The 16,329-nt window shown below is 45.1% G+C and overlaps 1 protein-coding gene across 11 annotated transcripts in view; it reads right to left on the bottom strand.

The window, feature by feature from the left end:
* The window catches only part of KIF1B (kinesin family member 1B), a 146,165-nt gene extending 131,856 nt beyond the window's left edge, over positions 1-14,309 (bottom strand). For 6 of the 11 annotated variants that reach the window (XM_059375329.1, XM_059375338.1, XM_059375330.1 and 3 more), the window contains exon 1: positions 13,941-14,301. The gene's annotated coding sequence lies outside the window, so the exon portion shown is untranslated. Of the gene's footprint in view, positions 1-13,940 lie in introns of all 11 variants that reach the window. The other 5 variants (XM_059375327.1, XM_059375333.1, XM_059375335.1 and 2 more) reach the window with 2 other exon arrangements.
* Between the last annotated feature and the right edge of the window lie 2,020 nt (positions 14,310-16,329).

Genomic DNA, 16,329 nt, shown 5'->3' with positions numbered 1-16,329 from the left:
TGTATTAGTATTACATCATTGATATGCCATATCAAAACTTTTAAAACACAAGTTTGCATATTTCTATCAATTCCTTCCTCTCATTCCCATCCCATTGGCATTACCCTGACCCACTGCCACTGCCTAACCTAGTCCTCACTACCTCTTGCCTAGCATACTTGCAATAGTAGAACTGATCTTTGAGCTTTTCATTTGACTCCAACAGTCCTTACACAAAACTGCACAAAACAACCACACAGGGGTCTTGTGAAAAGCAAATAAGCCTGGTATTTAACATTTCTAAAACAGGAATTCTGGTTTTTCATTCCCCAAAAATTATGCTGCAAATATCTTAACCTTGCTGCAACACTAACCTTTCTAAAGCATGACTTTCAATTTCACTTCCAAACTCAAGAATCTTCTCTTGCTCCCCATGATTACAACATTAAGACCAAAGTCAAGGCACTCTGTGTTCTAATCAGGCTCCTTGACCATCCCCCACACATGCTCTTTCACATTTTCTAATAATTTCTCCCTACAATGGGTATGGGAATTTTCATTTTGCTCCTATTTGATGGGCCAGCTGTAGTCTTAGCTCTTCCTAAATGACTACCCAAATACTCCAGGAATCACTGGTATTTCCTACAGCACGTTATAGGCCCAAACACACGATGAGAACCCTGGCTATTATTTCATGTGACTACAGTCTATCTTGTACTGTTATAGCTTCCCAAAGTGAAATTCTTATTGCCTTGAAAAAAAATCTTTGAACTTGGGTTCCTTGAAAAAATGGCTAATTCCAAGGCTGGGCAAGAAATTTCAAAATGATCCTGGGACATTTTATTTTGATCACAAGCAAGAAATCTATCAAAGATGAACAGTCATGGCAAAAGGACATAAGTACCAACTTAAAGGGCTCCCAAACATGGAATAATCAGAGCATAAGAGTAAATACATTCATACAAACCACAAATGGATGGAGAACATCAAATACATAAATTCACAGGTTTATAATACTTTTAAAAAGCCTCATTATTCTGAAAACTGACAAATAAAAGAGATAAGCATACACCCAATCTGTATATTCTGAATAAACTATAGCTGGACAGTCAATGAGGGCAAGTTCTTCTCTCTCTCTCTCTCTCTCACACACACACACACACACACACACACAGACTGGCTAATAATTGCAGAAGAGATAACAATTGGAAATGTCACCATTTTCCAACCCTACTGATAGAAAAGCTCTCTGCAACAATCATCACTAGCTGCCAAGGACGGGGGGGAAAGCCTTGGATGATGAATGGTTGGTTGATGTGGGAACATTTTATTGCTTGGATTAGGCTGACAGTAACTGAGCCAAATAATCTTAACATCGCTAAAAGTGGGACATGTAGGTGGTCTATGCTTGCATGTGTACTGCTATGGGAAACACACAGCACCACCTAGGAAGCATTCTTATCCTACCCTCTTAAAAAAAAAAAAAAAAAAAAGAGCCTAAGCTTCAGCTCAGACTACCAGTTACAGGACACATAGGGAAGCAAATGAAAAATTTAAATGACACTTGAAAGATCCAATCAGCCAAACCCAGAATATAGAAGAATCTACTGGTCAATACACCCAGTTTCTTAAAACAAATAGCATGGGGGAGAGGGGGTATAATAAAAGAGACTTGTATTAGTTACCAACCAAATGCATAATTTTTTTAATCAAGAAACTCCACCAAAAAAAATTTTTTTTTTCTTAGGTATCAGATTAATCTGAACACAGACTGGGTATCAGATAATGTCAGGAAATTTGTTAGGGGAAGAGAGAAGAAGTAAGTTTGCCAAAATGACAGTCATTGAATACTGTAGATATTTAAGTTAAAAAAAACAAAACCTTCCAGTGCCTGGTTGGCTCAGATGGTTAAGGACCTGCCTTCCGCTCCGGTCATGATTCCAAAATCCTGGGATGGAGTCCTGTATCAGGCTTCCTGCTCCTAGGGGAGCCTGCTTCACCCTCTGCCTGCCTCTCTCTCTCTCTCTCTCATGAATAAATAAAATCTTTTTTAAAAAGTGACTTAAAACAAAAACAAAAACAAACCCTTCTTCTTTTGTATTCTATTCAAGGCCTGCCAAAGTGTTGAATGCTGCTGACTGATTTACAGACAGACAACAAAGACTAAACCGCCCTTGCAGGAATTTAGATACAAAGAATCACCCATTCTTAACTGGGAACCAAAACACCAACATCTCTAACACCTGCTTGCTCCTTCTATCCATCTAATCTACTGACAAATAGCTTCACATATAAAATTTCTTTCCTTTTCTACCCCTGCCATCCCTTTTAGATCTGCAGTATTTCTTAGCCAAGACTGTTAACCTCACCGCTTTCTCTCGCTTCCTTCCACCCCAGCCCTACTGCCCATACCACCTCGTTCATTTGCTCCGTCCACACCACGCAGTACTGACAAACTGGTCTTCCTGAAGCACAGGTCTGTTCATGTCTGTGTCCACTTAAAAATCCTCAAAGTTCGTCTCCTCTCTCCCAGGCAATGACTGCACTTCCCACACTGGCATTCAATGTGTCCTTTTAACATAAACCACCTATTTTGACAAGCCCACAAAACACTGCCTTCCGTCCACATTCCCGAACAACCACCCACCAGAGCGCTTCCTGTAAGTTTATCATGCTTTTCTGTGCCTTTGCTCCAATGCTCCAGAAGGAACACTGTGCCCATCTTCCTCCACCATTCTTCTCAAAATCCAACTTATTCTTCTAAGATCTTCTTGTACGCCACCTGTGTCCATAGCCCTCACAGAATCTCCCCACCTCCCACACTAAATTCTAATGCTTCTCCAGTTATTACGAACTCAACTCACCGACCTTAGTGAGGCCAAGGAAGTTATTTACTTTTCTTATCTCTACTATGTATTTTAAGTTCCTTGTAGACAAAAACTTAATTTTAGTCGTGTTTCTAAAATATGGGAGCTAAAATATTTTGGTTGAATTCCTGGTTATTGTGTCAACAGGCTGATGCCTGAATGGCATGAATAAACCCCGTAAGCTGTTCCAAAATAGACAAGTCATCCGATCACAATAAAAAAGGATAAAATTAATTTCAAATTTTTTCCTAACTAAAAAAGCTAACAGGGGAGGCTGGGTGGCTCAATCAGTTAAGCAGCTGCCTTTGGCTCAGGTCATGGTCCCAGCATCCTGGGATCAAGCCCCTCATCAGGCTCCCTGCTCAGCGGGGAGCCTGCTTCTCCCTCTCCCTCTGCCTGCCGCTCTGCCTACTTGTGCTCTCTCTCTCTGTCAAATAAATAAATAAAATCTTTTAAAAGGGGAGGGCACCTGGGTGGCTCAGTGGGTTAAAGCCTCTGCCTTCGGCTCAGGTCATGATCCCAGGGTCCTGGGACCGAGCCCCACATTGGGCTCTCTGCTCAGCAGGGAACCTGCTTCCTCCTCTCTCTCTGCCTGCCTCTCTGCCTACTTGTGATCTGTCAAATAAATAATAAATCTTAAAAAAAAAAAAAAAAAAAAGCTAACAGTAATTCTTTTTTGGAAGTGGTAAGTACATTTTAAAATTACTTTCCCCCCAAACAAATAAAATTACTTTTCTCAAACAATTTGAACCTAAATATAATTTTTTTTTTTTAATTTAACTGTCTTAAGTTAAAACTGCAACCATCTTGGGGAGCCTGGGTGGCTCATTCAGTTAAGTGTCTGCCTTTGGCTCAGGTCATGATTCCAGGGTCCTAGCATCGAGTTCCACCCTGGGCCCTCTGATCAGTGCAGAACCTACGCCCACCTCTCCCTCTGCCTGCCCCTTTGCCTCCTTGTGCTCTGTCTCTGTCAAATAAATAAAATCTTAAATAAACAAACAAAAACCAACCTGCAACCATCTTCACAAGCGAGTTAAAATTTTACACAGTCGGGCGTCTGGGTGGCTCAGTCAGTTAAGCGTCTGCCTTCAGCTCAGGTTCTGATCCTGGGGTTCTGGGATGGAGCCCAGCATCACATCAGGCTTCCTGCTCTGCGGGGAGTCAGCTTCTCCCTCCCACCCTCCCCCTCTGCTCATGCTTACTCCTCCTCCCTCTTTCTCTCTCAAATAAACAAAATCTTTTAAAAAATCTTTTATATAGGAAGCTACAGTTAAATGAACTACAGAAAGTGTTACTTTGCTACTTCTCTACTACTATAAACAGTATCTCTTTATAACAGAATTAGACCAAAGAATTACAGCTTCAAAATCCCCTGGCTCTTTAAGAAAAATTACAAATTATATAAGCCTGAAATCAAGCTAAAATTCCAGTTGGAACCAGTAGTTACAGAATACTTTCCGGAAGTTATAGGAAACCAATACTTCTAATTAGTATAAAAATTACTCTCCAAGCTTCGAGCAGTCAAAGGAAGAAGGCAGGTAGGAAACACAATCACACATAGTCCAAATCACTTACACAGCCTCAGTTCTAGACTGTTCCTCTGACTGGTTTTCCTTCCTATGACACACAATTAGAAGCATCAGGAAAGCGGAATGGAGCAAAAATTCCAAAGCATTCACTAACAATAAAGGGATAATAAACAGGCCAAATTTATTTGAATTTTTCTGAATTTTTGCCCAATTGCTTAACTTTGACCTTGTGCAACTGAACTTGCCCTCAGAGGTTCCCTGGACTGTTAGGAACCTAAGGAGAACATTAATTCTCAAACTGACCTTTCAGTAAAGTGAATAAACAGGAGTGAAATAATACTAGTTTCTGGTTGGCTTGTTCTTATATTCCTTTTCTATAGAGAACAGTTAGGATTATACTCCTAAAACAGAAGTCAGTTCATGTCATTTCCTCTACTTAAAAACTGTCCATTGGTTTCTGCATCCTCAGAACATAACCTAAAAATTCAAGGGCCTCCACAATCCAACCTCCTTCCCCAGCGTCCATTTTCACTGACCAGCTTCAAGGCTTCTTCTCCACCAAGCACCCTCTTACTGCACCAAACACGCTGCTCCTGGAAGCTCAAGCTCCCTTCTCAACCTATCGGAAGTCCACATCTTTTAAGAATAAGGTCAAATACCACCATGAAGCAGGAAGTGTAAAGTCACACATTCCGGCTCCTTTCTGAGCCAAAACTGATACCTTCCCTTTGCTCCTTAAAAATGTTGTGTTGGTTTTCTTTTCTTTTTTTTTTTTTAAGATTTTATTTATTTATTTGACCGAGAGAGATCACAAGTAGGCAAAGAGGCAGGCAGAGAGAGAGAAGGGGGAAAGCAAGCTCCCTACTGAGCAGAGAGCCCAATGCGGGACTCGATCCCAGGATCCTGAGATCATGACCTGAGCCGAAGACAGAGACTTAACCCACTGAGCCACCCAGGAGCCCCTGTTGTGTTGATTCTTCATGTTCCTGCTTCTTCTACCTGTCCTGTGTTGTAGTCAGTAGTTCACTTAACTCTCATGCACTGATAAGTATTCAGTACATGTTTGTCACAAGTGAAAATAGAATTTAACCAAGAAATTCAGTCTTTTACATTCAATATTCACACAATTCGCTATACAGCAGCAAATTTATAATAGCAACAAGCAGTCTACTTAAAAGATCATCTTTTCCAATGACTTATGGCTTAAAAAATGAATTATATCTTAAAAAATGAATGGGTTCCCAAAAGTAAGTCTCTGGAGCTAGTGAGCCCATTCTGAGATGCTATAAAAACTTTGTTATTATAGGGGCACCTGGGTGGCTTAGTGGTTTAGGCTGCTGCCTTTGGCTCAGGTCATGATCTCAGGGTCCTGGGATGGAGCCCCGCATCGGGCTCCCTGCTCCGCAGGAAGCCTGCTTCCCTCTCTCTCTCTCTCTCCCTCTCTGCCTGCTTGTGATCTTTGTCTGTCAAATAAATAAATAAAATCTTTAAAAAAAAAATAAAAAACTTTGTTATTATAAATTTTGCATCTCTCAGGCAAATAATTTCCACGAGGACCAAGCAGACTTTAGGACCCAATACTGTTTCACTGGCCATGGCTATACTGCTAAAATGCCCCCCTCAAAGGTAAGAATTTATTTTTCTATGTGTATGAATTACCTGTCTATTCTTGATCTTTGACTCAATGAATAAAAACCAGCCATAAGCCAAGCTGTGAAAGCTCAAAATGAATCACATGTTGGAAAAGCTTTTTTCTGCATTCTAACCCAATGCCAAGAATCAGACTGCACAGAGCCTCCTGATAGCTCAGATCTTCAATCTCGAATGGGGTTAAACTAGCTCACCCAGACTCTCCAACTGTTTTCTCTTCACCATTACCTAAAATAAGTTTTAAAATACGGTTTTGAATTTATCAGACACATATCTTCCTGTCACTGCAATTAATAAATCAAGGATCCGGGTGCCTGGGTGGCTCAGTGGGTTAAGCCTCTGCCTTCAACTCAGGTCATGATCTCAAGGTTCTGGGATCGAGTCCCACATCGGACTCTCTGCTCTACAGGGAGCCTGCTTCCTCCTCTCTCTCTCTCTCTGCTTGCCTCTCTACCTACTTGTGATCTGTCTCTGTCAGATAAATAAAATCTTAAAAAAATAAAAAAATAAAAATAAATAAATCAAGGATCCTCTTTTTCACCGGTAACATGATTTTACTCATAAACCAAGAGGTACATCAAGAGATAACAGCCCGGTGCCTGAGTGGCTCAGTGGGTTAAGTCTCTGGTCTTCGGCTTGGATCATGGTTTCAGAGTTCTGGGATCGAGCCCTGCATCAGGCTCTCTGCTCGGCAGGGATCCTGCTTCCTCCCTCTTCTCTCTGCCTGCTGCTCTGCCTACTTGTGATCTCTATCTGTCAAATAAATAAATAAAATCTTTAAAAAAAGAAAAAGAAAGAAAGAAAGAAAGAAAGAAAGATAGATAGATAGATAGATAGATAGATAACGGCTCCAAGGCGCACCTGGCTGGCTCAGTTTGTAAAGCATGTCACTCTCGATCTCAGGATCATGTGTTTGAACCCCTCACTGGGCACAGAGCTTAAAAAAAATAATTAAAAAGAGAAACAGCTCCTATGGCATAAAATCAACTATTCTAAATGAAAGTGATTTTTTTTTCTCTTTCAAAATCTGGGTAGTTAATACTTTATCTAGTAAGTCCATTCTGTTCTAATATCCGAAGCTATGTCTCATAATTTTATTGTAGCAGATCTGCTGGGAATTCTGGCACTCAAATCCCACATTCCACTGACACTCTTCTATTGTCAAAGTGGATGACAGACAACACCTTCTTCTGGAATTGTCCAGGCTAAAATGAACTCAGCTCAGCTATAGTGTAGAAATGGTAAGTTTAAATCAGAGGCTAATTCAAATTTGGTAGGGGTTGAGTCCCTTGCCCTTAAAGAAACAACAAGCAAGCAAGAAAGAAGGAAGGAATGAACACATTGGTATGAGCCAAGGTTCCCTCCTTCTGAAACATCCCCATGACCACACCTCTGCAGCTACCAGCCTGGGTCGTAGCTCACTATCTGGGCAAGAATTCAGGTCAGACTTTTCCATGTGTTAACAACATGTCAATCTTGCCACATGATAAAAAGATACAGAAAGTTTAATAGGTATGTTTTCATTTAGGTGACAATACAAGTATTCCAGACTCTCACAAGGGAGATGCTTAACTGACTGAGCCACTCGGTGCCCCTACTGTGTCATTTCCCTAATGCTTCTCCATTTATTACAACTCAACTCACCAACCTTACCGAGGCCAAGGAAATTACTTACTTTTCTTATCTCTACTATATATTTTAAGTTCCCTGGGGACAAAAAAATTAATTTTAGTCATGTTTCTAAGCCCCCAGATACAAAGTCTTGAATATGGGAGCTAAAATATTTTGGTTGAATTCCTGGTTATTGTGTCAACAGGCAACAGGCTGATGCCTGAATGGCATGAAGAAACACTGCTAAGCTGTTCCAAAATAGACAAGTCATCCGACCAAAAGAAAAAAAGATAAAATTAATTTCGAATTCCTTCCTAATTAAAAAAGCTAACGGGGTGCCTGGATGGCTCAGTGGATTGAGCTCTCTGCCTTCGGCTTGGGTCATGATCCCAGGGTCCTGGAATGGAGCCCCGCATCGGGTCTCTGCTCAGCAGGGAGTCTGCTTCCCCTGCCCCCACAGCTTGCCTCTCTGCCTACCGGTGATCTCCGTCAAATAAATAAATAAAATCTTTAAAGAAAAAAAAAAAGCTAACAGGGGTCTCTGGGTGGCTCAATCAGTTAAGCAGAATATTATAATATTCTGCTGGTAAATTCAGGTGTATCTTTATATAAAGTTACATATCTGAACCATATCAGTCATATCCTGCATAAAAAAGACTTTGGTTATGGTTTAATGTTGCATTTTCAGTTTGGATTACTTTTTTTAAAACGGTCTTTGAAGAACATTTTTTCCTTTTTCTCAAAGACCTGTTGAATACACTTAGTGAGTACATCCTTATATCAGGATGTCTATAACACTTTTCTCTTAGTTTTAGAATTTATTACCAAAAAAAAAAAAAAAAAAGTTGATGAACCCATATATATTTTTTTCTTTCCCCTTTTACCTTGACTTCTGAAAGTTCCAAAACTAAATTATAATAACCACATTGCACAAATTGCTGTAATCTATTTATTTAGTTTTTCCTCCTGTTACACAGAGTTTTCTTTCTTATCTATACTTAAACAGCCCCCCTTATATTTATGGTATTTGTGGCAGGCTACTTAAAACCTTTTTAGAACTGATAAGTGGTAAAAACTACAAACAACAAAAAAAAAAAGTTCCTGTAATAAACCTATTCTGCTATTTAACATCAGAAATATGTCAAAATCTAGCTTCTAAAAACAAAAGACTTTAAGAATTATATCAAAAATTGTGTTGAATTAATTTGGTAACTGTGAGTGGCCAGAAAGGCCGGCAAGATCTGAAACCAGATCCACCAAACAGAAGCAGACAAAAGTTCAGTGAAGGAGGAATGTGAAGCAGGGACTTCCAGTGCAGCAAAGGCATGAAGTGTGTCCCCGGGTTTTAGCAATAACAGGCTGGAAACCAGCCACCAGGCAGGGGTCGGGAAGCAAGGGCCACTGAAGCCAATCTGGGGTGGGCTGGAGAGTAGCTAGGAGGCGAGAAAACGGAAACCCAAGCACCCTGCGTGCTTCCAGAACTTGGCTGTGGGAGCAGGAGTGAGAGCTACGAGGCAACAGGAATGAAGGCAGGATTTCCCCTGCTTCCCCATTTTTATTAGGAGGGACAAGCATGTCTCCACACTTTATTCCACAGCTATTTGTTAGGTGCCTACCATACGACAGGCCGTTCCAGGAGTCTGGGATAAATCGATGAATGAAACAGATACACATCCCTGCCCCAGAGGAGCTTACGTTCCAATTCTAGTTGGGGAATCGGGGACATGAAAACAATCATTTCTACAGAATGCTACGTGATGACAAGCACGACCAGGGAGAGAAAGTGCAGCAAAGCAGGTGGTTCAGGAGTATGGTGGGGACGCGGTGCACGTGCACTGAGGAGGTCGGGACAGGCCTACTGAGGTGGTGAAGTTTAAGCGAAGACTTGAAGGAGGCAAAGGAGTGAGCCAAGCTGCTTTCCGAGGAAGACCGTTCCAGGTAGAAGAGTCAGAGCAAAGGCGCTAAGGTGGTACTGCAGGGAGACAGCGAAAGGGGAGAGAGTAACCAATACAGCAAGTCCCTGAAGACTACACGCCGAGGACATCCAGAACACAGGCCAAGGGATTATTAGCTGAAATGTGGAAGAGTAACCTTTTCTCTAAGACTGAGGAAAGAAGGTAAGAAAGAAGGCAGAGAATTCTTTAAGTAGAGAAAGAGGAGGGGGGAAGTTCATGCCTTTTTCCCCCTATGAGGTGGTGTAAGGTTTTAAGCCAAGCATGGGACAGCGGAGAGGCTTGAGTAAAGCAGTCAAAGTCTCACTTAGAAGTCACTGTGTAGAACAGGGGAAGGAATAAGAGAACTACTTCAACAGACACCAAAGAACCAAAGACGGATTCAGAGGAGACCTAAGGTTACACATTAATTGTGGCACTAAACCCCAGCCCTGTGTGAGATTCCTCCAAGGCAGACTTAAAACAGAAGATATGGCGGGTAGGAAGGATGCAAGGCTGGCATCTGCATAATGGGTCTTGTGGGATAATAAAGGGTTAAAGACTGCAGTGCTGGTAAGAAAAGAGCTGAAGCAGTGCACCCCAGAAGTCAAGTGTACTAAAGGGAGACAAAAAAGTAAAATCTGGAAGAGGCTGATGGCCCAGGAGACGATGTGGAAGAGCACTTGGAAGGAGACTACAACAGCGAGAGCCTTCAATGATCAGAGCTTTAGATCTGAGGCACAATCTGACATTAAGACAGGGGGGCGCCTGGCTCAGTCGTTAGGCGTCTGCCTTCAGCTCAGGTTATGATCCTGGGATCGTGTCCCATATCAGGCTCCCTGCTCTGCGGGACGCCTGCTTCTCCCTCTCCTACTCCCCTGTGTTCCCTTCTCTTGCTGTCTCTCTCTCTCAAATAAGACAAAAAACAAAAAACAAAAAAAAGATCCAAAGATGATGACAAAGTAGAAGGCAGCACCACAAAACTGTTCCTGGAACGGCAAGAAGCTTGTGTCTGCTTGAGCTGAAGTCATGGAATTTTATGGTTAAAGGTAATTACAAAAGAAGTTCAGTACAGTGGTTATGCACTTATTTCTAGTAGGAAATTTCTAGAGGAAGTCATTTAGCCTCTGTTTCTTCATCTGTAAAATAGGGGGTAACAGTATCTATTTCATAAGGTTGTTACAAGGATTAAATTACTGAACAATGTAAAGTGCTTGGAAAAGAGCCTAGCACATAGAAAGGGCTCAGTCTGAGTGAGCTATGTTGTCATTATTGTTGTTGTTATTGTTTATACAGTCATTGACATCTGCCGGGATGATGTCAGAAATTCAGACAGAGGGGGAACTAAGCCAAGTATCAAAGACATCACACAGAACAATGGTGGAGGATGATATAGCTGATTGATATGCTTTGGAATAAGCGTGATATTACATCAGTGATATTAAATATAAAAAAATTTTCTTTAATCCATCAGACATTTACAATCTCGTTGACTTCAAACACATACATGAACAAGCACAAAGCAATCATGAAAGTACCGACTGAGCACTAGGTAAGTATTACATGGCAATACAGAAGGGGAAAGGCTCTGACTGTAAAAACCATAGAAGCTACCACGATATGGACTAAATTGTAATAAATCACTAAGTAGTACTAAAGCTTTAAAGACCTAGAGTTAACTTTATCTTACCATGTCTGTATACAAATGGTAAAGTATAAAGAGAACTAAATCTCTATATGCACTGTCAATAAACTGGTAATGAACACCATAAAAGTAAGCATCAGTGAATCACTGGGCCATTAACCAAAAAAGTCCACCTCAAAGAGAAGTCCCAGGACAGTCACCTCTGCTTCATTTATCTTCTATTCTAATGAGCTGCACAAAGAAAAGTTCTGAAAGGGTGTGTATGTACCCACACTTTCATAACTCCAGAATTCATCAGTTTGTCCCAACAAGGCCATCTTTCAAAGAGAACGACATGAAGTAGACAGGCTATACGTTTCAAATCAGAGCTTTGGAAAATTATATCATATCAGTTTACAAGATCAAAAGGATACGCTTCACTCCTGGGAAAGACCTGCTGTGACGAGCAGCCCAGGAAGGGGCTTACAAACTACAAGGCAGGGGCCCGCTGTTGTCCTTTACTCTGTACCCAGGCCAAGACCATGGCAGGGAAGGGAGCTCAAGAGTTCTGGGCTGGGAGAGACCACTGGCACTCTTCTTGAGAGTTTATTCCCGGAACAAATTCAAAATGGGAAAGAGAAAAAAGGAAAGCTGCATTCATATCTGGTCTTGGAAGGAAAAATGGTCTGTTTAAAGCCTTCAAAACTGTACTTAATGGATAAATTTTGGAAAAACATTTGATAGAGCAGAGCTGCACAGATTCATAAAATTCTGCCACCAAATCAGGTTCACAACCAGGTCTGATTTTATCAAATGCTGAAATTATATTTAACCACAATTCTTCAGTAACTGCAAATATTCAAAACTTAGAAATAGTTCTTAATCAGGCCATGGAGTTTTAAAACAGACATTCTGTATTTCCCTCATGTCAAAGTAATACAAAAAGCACCAGTTTCCACTGACACCATTTTTGATCAACTAAGTTTTAAAAGGAAAGCTTGACGATAAAAATACAAAAATAAAGTATTAAGACTTCTCTTAGAGAACCCTAACTGAAAATTTTCAGATAGCTCAACTTGAGAAGTTACAGGAATTTTTTTTCATTAAGAAATAGAGTTTGAAAGCAAAGGGCACAAAGACAGGAATGCCACCTTCCAGGTCCTATCCACATCAAGCATGTAGGAGAAGCCTGATTCACAGGCTCACACTGAATTCAGTTATTGATCATCTCCAGATCTGCTTTGCAATCGCAAGGTGTGTGTAATCCTCATACTCCGTCCCCACACAGTACATTTAACTCCACCTGCCCCATAATCCAACAGCCACACCAAGTTAATGAGAAAGCACCACCTCGCTCAAGAGAACACAAGCTAAGATTTTATTATGACTAAGCTAAGCTGACAAAATGCCAGCCTTTATGTAAAATATCCACCATGATATCACTTAAGATCTATTCAAATCCAATCGCCACACTTTCATGGGGACAGACCCATCTATGACACAAAGCAGCATATTCAGTGTCGGCAGAACAGCTGCCTAGAGCAGTGAGAGATATGTGAGCAAGGGATCTGTTGACAATCTAATTTCAGCAACCTCCAGATTCCACAAGGATGACAACCTGCACCCTCAGAAACACTGCTGCGTGCCTCTCCCACTGTCAGAATATGCCAGGCTACTAAACCCCGCATGGTGAGCTACTCTGAAAATCCACCCATCCGGCGCAATACACTAACTCGAAGCCTCCGTCGTGGTAAACCGGCTTTAGCAACCCTCGGGTCGGCCTGTGTACTTGTAAGGGATCACCATCAGGCCTCCACGTCCAGCGCCCTGGCCACACAAGATGAACAGAGAAAACACCGGATTTCACCCCAACAGGAACGGGATCTTGAAGGCACTTGAGCACAGAAGCTCATTTAGCAACTGACCAAGGACAAAAAGTGATTCGGGAGTTCAGTCCTGGTTTTAGGGCCGGACTGTGTTGTGTTGTATGAACAATGACTGGCTTGCTCGAGCAGGCTCCCAACCCCCACAGCTTGGCTTCTGGCGCGGCCAGTCACCCTGAAAGCTGCCAGGGCTGTCACTCGGTGCCTCCCAGCCACCGGACTTGGCTACTAAAGGATTTGTCAGATCATCCTCCCAATATGGCTGCCAGAGTAATCCCGGGCTGCTCCACGCCGAGACCACGGCAGCCTTCCCCGCGGCGGGCCGGCATCCCACACGCCCCCTCCCCTCGCATCGCGCCCCCTCCCCGGGCCTCGCGCCGTCGGCTTCCCCTCCGCCCCGCCAAGCCCCTGCCTACCTTCATCTGGCAAAAGGGCACAACCCCGATCCCAGGCCCGGCTCCGACGCCGACCACGGCGGGGGCGAGGGGGTGGGGGACCCGGGAACCCCGGGCTTCAAAGCGCCGCGGCGCCCGCCGCCCGGAGCTGCAGAGTGCGCCCCCGGCGCCCGCAGCCCGCAGCCGCCGCCCGCCCGCCCGCCGCGGCCCGCGTCCGGAGGCTCAGGGAAGCCGAGGGCTGGCGCGGGGCACTGCGGGCGACCCAGCAGGCCGCTGCACCCGAGGCCGGGGCTCGCCCGCCCGGGAGGCTCCCCCGCCCCGCCCCGCGCCCCGGTGGGGCGGCGCGACTCCCGCCCGGCCCGGCGCTTCCTCCGCTCGGACCCCGCCCGGCCCCGGCCCGGCCTCCCCTCCCCCCGGGAACCCCCTCCCCAGCCCCGGCGGCCGCGGCGCCAACCGCCGCCCCCGGCTTACCTCAGCCGCGCTGCGGACCGACGGGCGGACGGACGGGCCGGGTCAGCAGGCGCCGCGGCGCGCGGGGGCGCGGGGGGCCCGACAGCGACGCTCCTCAGCGCGAGCAGCGGCAGCCGCGAGCCGCAGGGCGCCGCTCCGCAGCCCCATCACGCAGCGGCCCGGCCCCGCATCGAGGGCCGCGGCGCGGGGAGGGCGGGAGCGCGGGAGGCCGGGGCGCGAAGACGACCCGGCGGCGGCAGCTGCGGCGGACGGGGAACGACTCGGACTCGCGCTGGCGCCTCCCAAGGCTGCCGCCGTCTGACTGCCCCGCGTCGGTCCTCGCGAAGCTCCGCCCGCAGCCGCCCGCGCCGGACACCGCCCCGAGCCCGGCCGCCGCTCGTCACCTCGGCCCGCCCCGACGCCTGTGATTGACGCGGGAGGCGACCAATCGGAGCTTAGAGCTCGGGGCGGCCGGCCAATCGCAGGATGAGCCAGAGAGGGGACGGGGCGAGGAGCTGCGGAGATGCCGGGGCGCCTCCTGGTGGCCCCGGCGCCCGCTCGGCTGCGGGGGTGCGGGGCTGCGGGGCTGCGGGGCAGCGGGGTTGGGGAGGCCGGCGCCCAGAGTCCCCTCCCGGGTGACCCGCGAAGGACGTGATTCGGCAGCGGTCGCGCTCGGCCCACCTGATGATCCGCCTTGCGGGGGAACAAAGCTTGGCCAAGTGGGGCGGGGCGGGAGCTGGGGGCCAGGCGCCTGCGGAGGGGCTGCGAGGGTGGGAGGCGGCCGGGTGTGCAGTCATTGTGCGTTTGGAAAGCTGCTCGCTCCGTGAAGCCGCCAAACACGGCGCAGTCAGGACTGAAACACGCAAGGGGATGAGCGTATTATCCCGCAGCAAGCGTCCCTGCCTATTCTTACCGAGCCCGATCACAACACCTCCCACACGCCACCTTGGGAGAAAAGGCGGAATGAGTAATGGAAAAGCATGACTTAGTGGGCATTCAACTCGTCTCCTTGGGAGACCGGGTAAGGACCGTGAGTAAAAGAACAAAACGCTTTGTATCGTCCCTGAGCCAATGACCCGAGCTCCCCTTCGGGAGATGCCCTTGAAGGAGGGTTGTTGAGATTCAGCAACCCGAGCAACACGAGCGCTCTAGCAGCGATTTTCCGAAAAATCAGATTTAGATTCAGCTCAGAAGGAAAAGCCCACGACTGTTCATGAGCGGTCCAGTTTAGTACTTAATGAAATAAAATACTCAACGGCATATATGTGCAATTATCGATGCCAAATGCCGTTACTTTATAAGGTGTGAGATGCTTTTTTATTTCCTAACAGTAAACTTGGATCCGCCCCGCCCCCCCCCCGCCCTGAATTCAATACAGGTTGGGTGTTTTACTTATAAGCAGATACTAAAACATCAAAATTAACTTCTGACACTAATGATTTTGGAAAATCTGCATCCCGACTAAAGTCCTCTTAGGCGCCATCCAGTCAACATTTCTCGAACGTTTCTCATTTTATTTAGAATTTAAACTCCACCCACCCACAAAAGGATTTGACATAACTTCCATGGAAGCATACACGGAATAAAATTGTATAGCATTAACATAGAAGTAAGATTAATACTAAAAAACAACAACAACAACAACAGCAAACAAATAATAAGAGGCTATATTGTGGGAGAAAAAGGCTGTATGAATAAGCCCAGTGCATAGAAAGAAAACGAATATTAAAAACCAGAGTCAGTTGGGGCGCCTGGGTAGCTCAGTGGGTTAAGCCTCTGCCTTCGGCTGGGGTCGTGGTCTCAGGGTCCTGGAATCGAGCCCCACATCAGGCTCTCTGCTCGCAGGGAGCCTGCTTCCCCCTCTCTCTCTGCCTGCCTCTCTGCCTACTTGTGATCTCTGTCTGTTAAAAAAAAAAAAAAAAAAAGAGTCAGGGAATGTGCTACCACTGAGCACAAAACTCAGTTCCCAGCTCCCTGAAATCCAGAACAAAAACGAAATTCCAATGGGTTAATGAAGAGAAGCTCATCAAGTCATCAGTAGATACCAAGTTGTTCCTAGGTTGGAACTCTTTGTATAAGCACTATGATAAGCACCATGGAGAGTTACAAAAACCTGGATGGTAGGTAGTATTATTGTTTGAGCTCTCAGAGCTCAGTCTAAAAAGAATCTAAAACTGAGTGAAGGGAATGCGGTGGTAATCCTCACTGAAATCAAGCAAAAGCATACCGAGAAGGGTCAGTAGAGGCAGGTAAACGCTGTTCTAGGTTTGAAGGCCCGAATAGCCAGCTCTGCATAAGCCTTTTGACCTTTGATAGATGAAGTTACTCTGTGGGGTCATTCAATTTCTCTGTAACAGAAATGACAGATTTTGTACAAAGGCACCTTTTAAGAGCTGTCAAGTTCTTGAAA

This window comes from Mustela nigripes, chromosome 14, assembly GCF_022355385.1.
Source record: "Mustela nigripes isolate SB6536 chromosome 14, MUSNIG.SB6536, whole genome shotgun sequence".
Taxonomy (NCBI): domain Eukaryota; kingdom Metazoa; phylum Chordata; class Mammalia; order Carnivora; family Mustelidae; genus Mustela; species Mustela nigripes.
This window is presented reverse-complemented; position numbering and strand designations above follow the sequence as displayed.